General features: G+C 44.4%; 1 long non-coding RNA gene across 1 annotated transcript; it reads left to right on the forward strand.

Moving 5' to 3' along the window:
* The first annotated feature begins 487 nt into the window (after positions 1-487).
* LOC135180431 (uncharacterized) lies at positions 488-12900 on the forward strand. Its single transcript, XR_010304427.1, has 3 exons — positions 488-573; positions 12059-12167; positions 12801-12900. It is a non-coding gene; the product is annotated as an uncharacterized LOC135180431 (long non-coding RNA).
* Positions 12901-13310: the final 410 nt, after the last annotated feature.

Consider the following 13310-nt stretch of genomic DNA (forward strand, 5'->3'; position numbering starts at 1 on the left):
GATGTTTTTTTCTCTGATTTCTTTATGAAAGCTTGACACAGACAACTGATAAAACACATAAACAGCAAGCCATGCAATGCAAGCTTCAATGCAAACTGCAAGGAAGATGAGAGAATTTAACTTCACTCATGCTTATACAGGTGAGCCTGAGAAATGACTGCTAATTAAAACAAGAGGCTATGCATACTGCAGTAACAGCTATGGGTATGCCAATGCCAACAGAGAATAGGAATGCCTGAATGGCCTTTTAACAACCTGTGCCTTTAAAATATAACATGATCTCTTTTATTAGCATTGTACAGGGTTAAGCCTCCTAGGGGAGTGATCTGGAACCTGACTCCAGGTAGTCTTGATCCCTTCCCAGGGGTGGGTCTAAACACTACCAGGTGCTGGTGGTTAGCCCACCCCCCCTTTCTAGCTAAGATACATAAAAGCAGGGGGATTGCCTGTTTGCCTTCTCTCTCCCCTGCCTTCCTGCTCACCAGAAATCACCATTCCTGTTTCCTGCTTCTCTTTGTTTCACCACGTGGCCATCACCCATGAGGCAGACAAACTCCATTGCCATCAAATCAGGTTGTATATTTACATATTTTGTATCTTGTTTCCCCTTCCCTACACCTTTGTGACTTTCCTACCTCATAGACCTTTTATTTATTGTTAAACTTTTCTTATTTTGACTTCCAAATTGCAGTGAGATTATTTATTCCTCTCTCTCTACCTAGTTCCTTTTCTTTTGGGAAATAAGGAGGAAGAGGGAAGGGCATCCTATAAATTGTTATTGGTTCTATCAACTATATTTGAGTCTCTGGGAAATTTAAATTAGAACTGAGACAAGCATGAATACTACTTTACAGATGAAAACTTCTATTGCATTGCACGGACATCATCAACCACTCCTTTCAAACTAAACTATTTCAGATAACATTTAAATGTATTGGGAAATAAGCCCAAAATTCATGGCTATGATAGGATTTCTTCCATTAAAAAAAAAACAACCAAACAAAACCATATTTGTTTACCTTGAGGAGATGTTCCTCACTGGAGAGGCTGAGGGAGCTGGGATTGGTTAGCCTGGAGAAGAGGAGGCTCAGGGGAGACCTTACTGCTGTCTACAACTACCTGAGGGGTGGTTGTGGCCAGGAGGAGGTTGCTCTCTTCTCTCAGGTGGCCAGCACCAGAACAAGAGGACACAGCCTCAGGCTGTGCCAGGGGAAATTTAGGCTGGAGGTGAGGAGAAAGTTCTTCCCTGAGAGAGTCATTGGACACTGGAATGGGCTGCCCGGGGAGGTGGTGGAGTCGCCATCCCTGGAGCTGTTCAAGGCAGGACTGGACGTGGCACTTGGTGCCATGGTCTGGCCTTGAGCTCTGTGGTAAAGGGTTGGACTTGATGATCTGTGAGGTCTCTTCCAACCTTGGTGATACTGTGAGACTGTGATACTGTGCATTTGCAACTGATTGTAGAAAGACCAGTACAAGAAATTTTCTTATTTATCCATACCTGGAGAAAAAAAACCAACTCAGTCATTGCTACTAAATAACTGCAAGAGGTCTTTACGCTTCTGAAGTCACTTCTGCGTGCAGAGACTATGCTAACAAATCCTGAGGTAAAATTAGGGTCAGAATTTGTCAACCTGTCTACAACCAGTCATATCTCACTGCTCAGGGATGACCTCATTGCTGTTTACAACTACCTGAAGGGAGGCTGTAGCCAGGTGGGGTTGGTCTCTTCTGCCAGGCAAGCAGCAACAGAACAAGGGGACACAGTCTAAAGTTGTGGCAGGGGAGGTCTAGGCTGGATGTTAGGAGGAAGAGCTTTTGGCAGAGAGAGTGATTGGCATTGGAATGGGCTGCCCAGGGAGGTGGTGGAGTCACTGTCCCTGGAGGGATTGAAGAAAAGCCTGGACAGGGCACTTAGTGCTATGGTCTGGTTGATTGTGTAGGGCTGGGTGCTAGGTTGGACTGAGTGATCTTGAAGGCCTCTTCCAACCTGGTTGATTCTATGATTTATTCATCCTCAATGGGCTCATGTTTGTTGGTTTGTTTTTTTTTTTAATATGTGCTTCTAAAAATAAATATCCAATATCTGGCACTGAGATCTAACAAAGAGAAAATGAGACCTGTCATAATCATTATTTAAAACAAATTTCAGAGGCAAAATGGTATAAAACCCAGGAGCATATGGGAGGATATTTTGGACCCCATAGCAGCACCATCAATTATCCTGAGCTCATATTGCATAGGTCTCATTCTGTGCTGCAGTACTGAGCAACATCCAAACAGACAGAAGAAATATTTGAAAGTTAGCAGACTTGCAATATTTGAATTCAATTTATATGAAATAATGTACCTGTCAAAAAACCTAAGTATGAAATCTTGCAACCCATAGGAATTACTGTGATAAATGTTTGTATTTCCATTCTGGAAGCAACTATGACCCCACTTCTTTGTGGGAATGTTATCTGATACATTTTTCTCATGCTTTAAACAATCTATCAGTGATGTCAAGACAGGATCTACATGTATGAAAATATGCATTTATATATATATGTATTTGTGTGTATATATTACTGTCTTTTGAGAGAACGGTACTGTTATGAGAATCATAGAATCAACCAGGTTGGAAGAGACCTCCAAGATCAGCCAGTCCAACCTAGCACCCAGCTCTATCCACTCAACCAGACCATGGCACCAAGTACCTCATCCAATCTTTTCTTGAAGACCTCCAGGGATGGTGACTCCATCACCTCCCTGGGCAGCCCATTCCAATGCCAATCACTCTCTCTGCCAACAACTTCCTCCTAACATCCAGCCTATACTTCCCCTGGCACAACTTGAGACTCTGTCCCCTTGTTCTGTTGCTGCTTGCCTGGGAGAAGAGACCAACCCCCACCTGGCTACAGCCTCCCTCCAGGTAGTTGTAGACAGCAATGAGGTCACCTCTGAGCCTCCTCTTCTCCAGGCTGCACACCCCCAGCTCCTTCAGCCTCTCCTCATAGGGTTTGTGTTCCAGGCCCCTCACCAGCTTCGTTGCCCTTCTCTGGACACTTTCCAGCACCTCAACATCTCTCTTGAATTTAGGAGCCCAGAACTGGACACAGCACTCAAGGTGTGGCCTGATCAGTGCTGAGTACAGGGGAAGAATAACCTCCCTTGTCCTACTGGCCACACTGCTCCTGATCCAGATCAAGATGCCATTGGCTCTCTTGGCCACCTGGGCACACTGCTGCCTCATCTTCAACCTGCTATCTATCAGCACCCCCAGGTCCCTTTCCTCCTGGCTGCTCTCAGCCACTCTGTCCCCAGCCGTAAGTGCTGCTTGAGGTTGTTGTGGCCAAAGTGCAGAACCCTGCACTTGGCCTTGTTCAGTCTCATCCCATTGGCCTCTGCCCATCCAGCCTGGCCAGGTCCTTCTGCAGGGCTCTTCTACTTCCCAACAGATCCACACCTGCTCCTAGCTTGGTGTCATCTGCAAACTACTGATGCTGGACTCAATCCCCTCATCCAGATCATCAATAAAGATATTGAACAGGACTGTGCCCAGCACTGATCCCTGGGGCACACCACTAGTGACAGCTGCCAACTGGATGTGGCACCATTCACCACCACTCTCTGGGCTCTGCCATCCAGCCAGTTCCTGACCCATATCAGAGTGAATCTGTCCAAGCCATGAGCTGCCAGCCTGGCCAAGAGCTTCTTGTGGCAGACAATGTCAAAGGCTTTGCTGCAGTCCAGGTAGACTTCATCCACAGCCTGCCCCAAATTCACCAGGCAGGGGACCTGATCATAAACGGATATCAGGTTGGTGAGACAGGACCACAACTGCCTGCTTTAGCTGTTTCAGAGCTTTTCAAGCTGAACATTTCACTCTTAGTTTACAAAATCTCATTTAAATCTTAAAGAAATCTAAAATAGATAATCTACTGCTGCATTCTGGAAACACAGTTTCTGAAACTGGAATTTCTTTCTTCTATTTTCCAGACTTTAGGTTGACCTCCGTTTTTTTTCGTTGCTTTTGCTGTATGCTGTCTCAAGTATCCTCAACAGGGAATTCATTCTTTTACTCTTGTCTGAAGTGCTTTCATGACATCAGTTCTGTTTAATCTTTTCGCTCCTTGTGTCTAAGAGATCTGGTCAAGATGCAGTCTTTATGTGTTTCTGGTGAATTCAGGTTAGTCAGTCATTTAAATTTCTCTATTTACTTCCATTTCTGGTGTTGTGGTAGACCTAATAGGCCTAAAATAAGCTCATACATGTCTTGGCTTGCCCAGGCATATTTTTTTGCTCTTCCTCCTTCTGTTATGAGGAGAAGCAACCACAGGAAGAAGACAAAAGAACCTGGAGCCACTAAGTCTAAGGAGTCTGGCCTGCCCAGGCTTGTCTTGGTCCTGTGGTAAACAAGGCACACACACTTAGCTTGTGCCTGTGCTTTTCCCAAATTTGGGTAAAGCAAGCCTATGCTTCACTTAATATGGTCAGGTTAGGCTAACTGCCATTCTGATTGGCTATTCTGTGTCCAAAGGGCAATTAGTCTCCAACTACATTTATAGAAGGAGATATGCAAGTAAATAGTGTGCTCTGTTGTGCTCTGCCATTCTATTCATGCCTGCTGCTGCCTGCTGCCATTGCCTGGTGCCTTATTGTTTGCCTGGAAACTTCACTGCCTCAAGTTTACCAGGAACAGGCTCTAAATGCCTGCATTCGATCAACCTGCATAGCCAGCAATATCGTGCTGAGGCTGCACATGGCAAGATATCCTGCCTACACCTGAAAGTCTCCTGCCAAGGCAAGAAGTCCTGGAGATACACAGATCATCCAGAGGAGCCAGGAGACAAGGGCAGAGATTGTCTGCCTCCTTTCCCCAAAAGTGTGGGAAGAATCAAGTCTCAGTGGCCGGCAAGACAGAGTTCCCTGAAAGCTTTGGGGCACTGTCTGGGGCTATGGCTAGCCCCCAGGAGTCAGGTAATGATAATTTTGTGAGTAAATACTTGAAGTCTCTTTGTATGGCCTTCTGCCATAAACAGAAAAGAGCTCCTTGAGTCCACCTAGTGGGCAGATGGTGTATTGACCACAAGTGGCATTTGACCACATTTGTCTTCTCTTCCAGTTCAATGAATGTTTGTATATTTTGCTGGTTACTACTAGATCTGGTTATTATCTGTACAATGTTTCCTTGACCATGTGAAGAAGCCATGATTAACAAAATTAGTGGTCAGGGGTGGCAAGAGCTCTGAGTATCCAAGTTAATAAACAATTAATTAACAATAACTGATTAAACAATCAAATAATTATTTGTTAATAAGTAAAATTAATAACAAATGAATTAATAAATATTTATTATTAATGAACAGATGTTATTATTAATAATAATTATTAAGGGAATAATTATTCATTAATAATAAATAAACCAATTGTGCTAGTTTGAAGCAGGCTAGAATGTTTTGGTGAAAAGAACTAGATAATAGGCTGGGAAATGAAAACAATTGTGATGTCTCCTTCCCTCATCAGTCTCACTGAGAACTGTGGGAACAAAAAATAAACATTAGATAACATTCTCCATTTTGTTCTCACTTTGCTTTTGCCTTCAGACCGAGCCACATCTCCTTAACCTCACTGCCACCAACCTTCCTTCTTAACCTCTTGGCTGCACCTCTATTCTTTCTCAGAATTTGGGGTAAGGTTGAGAGGGACAGGGGGAGGTGTTGGGGTGGTTGAGAACCCCTCCTGGGGACTCAGGTTTCTGGGAGGGGAGTTGTGCTTCTGTATTGTTTATCCCTTGTATATTTCTGTCTATAACTGTATATATTGTAAATAGCTGCTTGTATATTGTGCTGCTGTAAATAAATAGCTTCATTTATATCCCCAGAGTCCATCTGAGTTAGCTGGGGCTTTTCTAAAGTGTGGGGGGGCAGGTTACTGCCTAAGCCACCACACCAATAAATAATTAGTGAACACTATTAATAAGTAATTAATCATTAATAAACGATTGTTAATTAATTGCATTAGTTAATTTCCCCTTCATAACATCTGGCTCCATGCATTCTCTTCCTACTTTAAACTTTTGCAGTGATTCTTAAAATGAACCCTCCTGTAATTCTCGACTACCTGTTTCCAGTCAACATCAACAATATAGACTTGCTTCACTTGCTGGGACAATGTTTCTTGTGCCACCAGCATAGGACTCTTAGCATTGTTAGCCTTTGCCTACAGTGTATGTAACACTTTTCAGTCATATCATAGAATCACAGAATCAGCCAGGTTGGAAGAGACCTCCAAGATCAACCTAGCAACCAGCCCTATCCAGTCAACTAGACCTAAGTTGCCTCATCCAGTCTTTTCTTGAACACCTCCAGGGACAGTGCCTCCACCACCTCCCTGGGCAGCCCATTCCAATGCCAATCACTCTCTCTGCCAACAACTTCCTCCTAACATCCAGCCTAGATCTCCCCTGGCACAACTTGAGGCTGTGTCCCCTTGTTCTATTGCTGGTTGCCTGGCAGAAGAGACCAACCCCACCTGGCTACAACCTCTCTTCAGGTAGTTTCTTGTGCCACCAGCATAGGCCTCTTAGCAGTCTTGGCTTTTGCCTACAGTGTATGTAACACTTTTCAGCCATATCATCTATGTTAGATACCTCCAATGCTATAATCTATTGCACTTCTTGAATCATATTGCTGGATATCAAATGTGTTGTTTGTAAGAATAAATATGATCCAAATCTCTCTCAAAGTTTTTTTCTTTCTCTGTGAATTTTGGTGCTAGACTCTGCTGATTTCCCCCCTTCATCTTATCTCTAGTTTCTTTGTGGTTTGATCATTGCCTACTTGCTAGAAGATTAAATGTAGGCTGGTTTCCTTTCTTTGTACTGCAAAAATCCAGGTGCTGTTACAGCAGCCAGTTTAGAGTAGACTCATTCCTATTCCAGGCACAGACATGATATGGTCTGTTATGAAAGATTCAGCTCCTTACAGTGGTAAAACTAGCTTGTTAACTCCATTCTAAGTCCTCTCTATTCCCCATGTAGCTTGCTGTCATAAAAAGTATATCACTCATGTAACATTCATAGGATGTAACTTGTTTAAATTTCTCACTCTGGGTTAAAAACAAAACCAAACCCAAATGTGCTAGTTTGAAGCAGGCTGGAATGTTTTGGTGAGAAGAACTAGATTACAGGCTGTGAAAGGGAAAAAAGACTGATGTCTACCTCACTCATAGGCTTGCTGAGATGTGTAAGAATAAGAACACAAACACAGATAAGGCACTTCTCCTGCTGATGAGCTCCAAGCTGCATCTCTCTCTAACCTCACCCTCCATTTTTCTGATCAATCCACTTTGCTTCCTTACCCCCTGGCTGAACCTTCATTTGTCCTTGGGACTGGGGTAAGGTTGAGAGGGGTAGGGGGAAGGTGAAGGGGTGGTTGGGAGCCCCTTCTGGGGACTCAGGTTTCTGAGAGGGCTGTTGTGCTTCTGTATTACCTTTTACCTTGTCTATTTCTGTATATATACTGTAACTAACTGCTTGTCTACTGTGCTAAGCTGTAAATATAAGCTTCATTCAATTTCCAGAGCTGGCTGAGTCTAGTCTGGGTGATTTCCAAAGTATGTGTGTGGGGGGGACAGGGAGCACCCAAACCATCACACCAAGTAACAACCCAAAATAGTTTGAGAGCTAGTTCATAGTACCATAGTATCATCAGGGTTGGAAGAGACCTCATAGATCATCAAGTCCAACCCTTTACCACAGAGCTCAAGGCTAGACCATGGCACCAAGTGCCACATCCAACCTTGCCTTGAAGTGCCCCAGGGACGGCGACTCCACCACCTCCCCGGGCAGCCCATTCCAGTGTCCAATGACTCTCTCAGTGAAGAACTTCCTTCTCACCTCAAGCCTAAATCTCCCCTGGGAGATAAAAGAAGAGACAATCTGAATGCCTTTTCCCAGACCATGATGCATGTGGATACAGTGTGAAATTTATTCACTCTGCTCCAGACTTCACTTTTATTCCTGTATTCAGCATCATGTTCTATTTAGGGTCTCTTCAGTATCTGTGTTTTGCTCAACAGCGATACATAGCCTGTGGAGGTACTCATTTAAGCACCTAACTTTCAGTGTTGTGCAGCATAAATCTCATCAGGGAAAAAAAAACACAAAAAAGAAAGGTTTGTTCTACAGAAATAAAGAGATTCCATAGAAGCCTTTTACTAAGTTGTCATGCCTTTCAGAGAAATGTTTCTGTCACTGTTGTAAAGATGAGGTGACCAGGCCTTTGGTCTAGTTGACTGGATAGGGCTGGGTGCTAGGTTGGACTGGATGATCTTGGAGGTCTCTTCCAACCTGGTTGATTCTATGATTCTAAGCAGAAGAATAGGTGTTTATTTGGAGTTCATAATTTCCTAGGATGTACAAGGACTTCAGAGAACAGTTGAGCTGTACACATCCTCCTGAGTGGCCACAAACCAGGTCCATGCTTTGTTCCATGACTGCTTAAATGCCTCTCTGAAATTTCCTTGATTTTGAATATATGTAGTTGTGGAAGATGCATGTCCTGGCTTGTCCAGGCATGATCCCATGGTCCCCTTCCCTCTGCTGGAGGGGGAAGCAGAGCAGAGGGAGAAGATGAAAGGCTTGGAGACATCCACTTTGAAGGTCTGAGACTTGCCCAGGCTTGCTCTTCCCAAAAAAGGGAAGGCAAGCTCCTGACTTCACCTAATATGATCAGGTTTGGCAAGGTGCCATGCTGATTGGTGAATATCTGTGGACAAAGGGACCACTGCATTCAGGCAAACAATAAAATAGGTTTTTGCCCTATGCTGCTTTCGCTTTCACCTTTGCTTTTGCCTGCTCTATCCTGCCACATTATGCTCTGCTTTGCCTCTGCAATGACTTTCCAGTCACCTACAAAACTCCCTTTAAGTGTTTGGGTACCGATAATATTTTATGAGTAAATAACTGTGTGCTGTGGCAGCTGACTCAGCTGCCCTCCAGGGAGGCCTGGAGAAGAGGAGGCTCAGGGGCAACCTCATTGCTGTCTACAACTACCTGAAGGGAGGCTGTAGCCAGGTGAGATTGGTCTCTTCTCCCAGACAACCAGCAACAGAACAAGGGGACACAGTCTCAAGCTGTGCCAGGGCAGATCTAGGCTGGATGCTGGGAGGAAGTTCTTGACACAGAGAGTGATTGGTGCTGGAGTGGGCTGCCCAGGGAGGTGGAGTCACCATTGGCTGGGCGCTAGGTTGGACTGGAAGATCTTGGAGGTCTCTTCCAACCTGTTTGATTCTGTGATTATTTAAACCCTCTTGTAAGACATTCTGTAACTAGATTCTATTGTGCCTTCTTGCCTAAGTGGAGAAAAGGAGCCTCTTGAATCACCTAGGGGAGCAAGTGGTATAATTGAAACTAAGAACTACTTTCCAGTTTTCAGTTTAATGCTTGTGTTTGCTAGTTGTCTCTTAAGCGTTCTGGATTGCCTGTTCCTTGTGTGTATAAATATCCAAACCCTGCATTTTGAACCTTGCAAATAAGTTTTCTGGTGAGATTTAATGTTAATAAACAATTTTCATAGAATCATAGAATCAATGAGGTTGGAAGAGACCTCCAAGCTCATCCAGTCCAACCTAGCACCCAGCCCTAGCCAATCAACCAAACCATGGCACTAAGTGCCTCAGCCAGTCTTCTCTTGAACACCTCCAGGGACAGCAACTCCACCACCCCTGTGGGCAGCCCATTCCAATGACAAATCACTCTCTCTGTGAAGAACTTCATGCTAATAACTATCAAGAGTAGCACAGAAAACGCACAGTTTCCCAGCCTGTGCAATATGACATAACTCAGGCTCTTTTTACAGTTCTTCCCATTCTTGTTGAGTTGGCAGGCCAGGGATTACCCTCTGAGCATCTTTATTTCCATTGCTCTGGTCCAAAATGATTTGTTCTCCCAGCCCTCAGCATTCCAGACCTGCCACCAGTAAAGAGATTAAAGGAATATTAAACTAAAATGGGAGCTATGCATTTGTCAGCTTTGACCCTCTCATGAAGAGGTCTTATCTGGCACCTCTGGAAGCCTCCTCTTTTTGTGTTATGAAAGCTGAAGTGGCCAACACAATAAGCAGCCAAATCCTGAGTCTTTAATTACCTTTCCCTGAGTCTTTAATTACCTTTAAACTAAGTTTTAACAGGACTGTCAGGCACTGCATGCAGTATGTCAGTTAACACCATGGAATAAAACTGACAGAGAGCACTTTACCTACCTTCTGCACTAGTATATCTGTACTAACACTTCTTAGCTATTTTAGGTTTGTAAGCTGCAAGTATCTTTTGCTCTCAGATCTGATAAAAGTAGAACCAAGACTAGAGATGAGTAGCACCTGGCAATTAATAATCTGGCCACGCTGCAGCCTTTGAGAAGCAGAATGATAAGAGTTTTAATGTAGTGACCCCAGCAATCATAGTTATTAACAATCCTTGCCTGGATATCAAAATTCATATTGATGATTAACTTGGCATAATTTGTAACAGTAGTTGCAAGAAGGATTGCTTACAATTAAATAAATAAATAAAAAGAATCCTAGGTCTTGGAAATATTTTCTCTATAACCATAGGTTCCCTTCCCTTGCCTCCCACACAGACAACTGATCTCTTTCTACTTTAAGTGAAACTCATATTAATTTCCTTATATGCTGCAATTAGTTTCCCCAAGGCTATCAGAAAGTTATACTGGTAACCATTTAAATATGCATACAGGAACAAGAGATTCTTGTTTCTGTATAAAGCTAAAACTCCTCATTTTTAAGGTGTCCTTTTGTGACCTCTCCATGAAGTTTATAAATGTGCTCATAGCTTTCAACTGAGGCTTATAGTAAATCGCTAGTGTCAACACATTAGAGAGTACAGTTTTAATGTAAAAAGACCCCACCAGTTCATATAAGCAGCTCATAGAATCAACCAGGTTGGAAGAGACCTCCAAGATCATCCAGTCCAACCTAGCACCCAGCCCCATCCAGTCAACCAGACCATGGCACTAAGTGCCTCAGCCAGGCTTTGCTTGAAGACCCCTAGGGACGGTGCCTCCACCACCTCCCTGGGCAGCCCATTCCAATGCCAATCACTCCCTCTGGCAACAACTTCCTCCTAACATCCAGCCTAGAACTCCCCTGCCACAACTTGAGACTGTGTCCCCTTGTTCTATTGCTGCTTGCCTGGCAGAAGAGACCAACCCCACCTGGCTACAGCCTCCCTTCAGGTAGTTGTAGACAGCAATGAGCTCTGCCCTGAGCCTCTTCTTCTGCAGGCTGCACACCCCCAGCTCCCTCAGTCTCTGCTCACAGGGCTCTGCTCCAGGCTTGTCACCAGCTTTGTTGCCCTTCTCTGGACTTGTTCCAGTATCTCAACATCTCTCTCGAATTGAGGGGCTCAGAACTGGATGCTGGACTCAATGTGTGGCCTGACCAATGCTGAGTACAGGAGCAGAATAACCTCCCTTGTTACCTGAAGGGACGTTGTAGCCAGGTGAGGTTGGTCTCTTCTGCCAGGCATCCAGCAACAGAACAAGGGGACACAGTCTCAAGTTGTGCCAGGGGAGGTCTAGGCTGGATGTTAGGAGGAAGTTGTTGGCAGAGAGAGTGATTGGCATTGGAATGGGCTGCCCAGGGAGGTGATGGAGTCACTGACTCTGGAGGTGTTGAAAAAAAGTGTGGCTGAGGCACTTAGTGCCATGGTCTGGTTGTCTGGCTAGGGCTGGGTGCTAGGTTGGATTGGATGATCTTGAAGGTCTCTTCCAACCTGGTTGGTTCTATGATTCTATGATAAGATCAATTTGAAGCTGGGATGTTCTTTTGGAAAGTAGCATTTACAGTTCAGCCCTCGCTGACAGAGACAGAGGAGGGAATCAATCCATGTTACCTCCACCTCAAGCTTTACTGTAGCTGCTACATTTATCTTATACCATGTTTTATTAAAACTCGGGCAGAAAGTTCTATATGATTTAAAGACTGTGACAGTTTCATCTTTTGAGTGAGATCTAAAAAGCCTCCTTTTTTCTTCTCCTTTCCCTCCACCCCCACAGTTAAGTTCAAGCCAATTAGCAGAACAAGATATGCCAAAGTTGGGTTTGCAGCTTGAACTGTTTTATGGAAGTACTTGAATTTTCACTGAGTGCTAGAGAGATTATCTAGGTAAGCAACTGGTGCACCTGGAAGGTAGGACACACTAAGTTCCAATCTCAGATGCAATAAATACAGAATTCTTTAAAGGAGCAGCAAAAGGAGAAAATTAACACACTCTATGCCCCAGTCCTCTTGTGGTTGCAGGGGTGAAAAACATAGGAGTTCTCAAACTCTGATGTTTTAAACAACCTTTTTTCCTCTCAAGGGAATGGGTAAGAGCAGAAAAGCAAACAGTGCTCTTTACTCTCATGAGAGGAAGGTTATTATGTGGATATTGGGTAAAAGTTGATTTATATCTACAGCTAGCAAAAATCAATGAACTGAACTCACAGGATGACAGTAGGGGTTGGAAGTGACCTCAAGTCCAACCCCTTGCCAGACCAGGACCATAATCTAGAGCAATGATCTTATTAATAGCAATATTCCATTCTTGCCCTTGATTTAATATCTGCTGATGAAAGGCCACCCACTTTTTGCAGGTGTTTGCAAGACTTCTCCAGACACATTGATTTTGCTAGCAAACCCCTGTCTAGGGGTTGCATCTTGCAATGATATATGCTTGCCTAGCATCACATCAGGGAGTTTCAACAGTCTAACAGCAGCTGGGAAGCTAGGATTTTAAAATGATTTTATTTTTAACAGGAGATCTGAAGATGACAGATGGTACCAATATGACAGATGATGACCCGGACAGACTGGAGAGCTGGGCACAGAGGAACCAGATGAAGTTCAGCAGGGACAAGTGCAGTCCTGCATCTCAGGAGGAATAATAAACTCGACCAGTACAGGCTGGTGATCTGCTGGAGAGCAGCCCTGTGGAGAGGGACCTGGGGACCTGGTGTCTAACAAGTTACCCATGGCACAGCAATGTGCCCTTGTGGCCAAGAAGGCCAATGGGATCCTGGGGTGTACTAGGGAGAGTGTGTCCAGCAGATCAAGGGAGGTTCTCCTGCCCCTCTACTCTGCCCTGCTGAGACCTCATCTTGAATACCGTGCTCAGTTTTGGGCTCCCCAGTTGAAGAGGGACAGGGATCTGCTGGAGAGGATGCAGCAGAGGGCTATGAGGATGATGAGGGGACTGGAGGGCATGGCTGATGAGGAGAGGCTGAGGGACCTGGGGCTGCTTAGTCTGGAGAAGAGATTTGATAAATG

The sequence above is a fragment of the Pogoniulus pusillus genome, chromosome 13 (genome assembly GCF_015220805.1).
Source record: "Pogoniulus pusillus isolate bPogPus1 chromosome 13, bPogPus1.pri, whole genome shotgun sequence".
NCBI lineage: Eukaryota > Metazoa > Chordata > Aves > Piciformes > Lybiidae > Pogoniulus > Pogoniulus pusillus.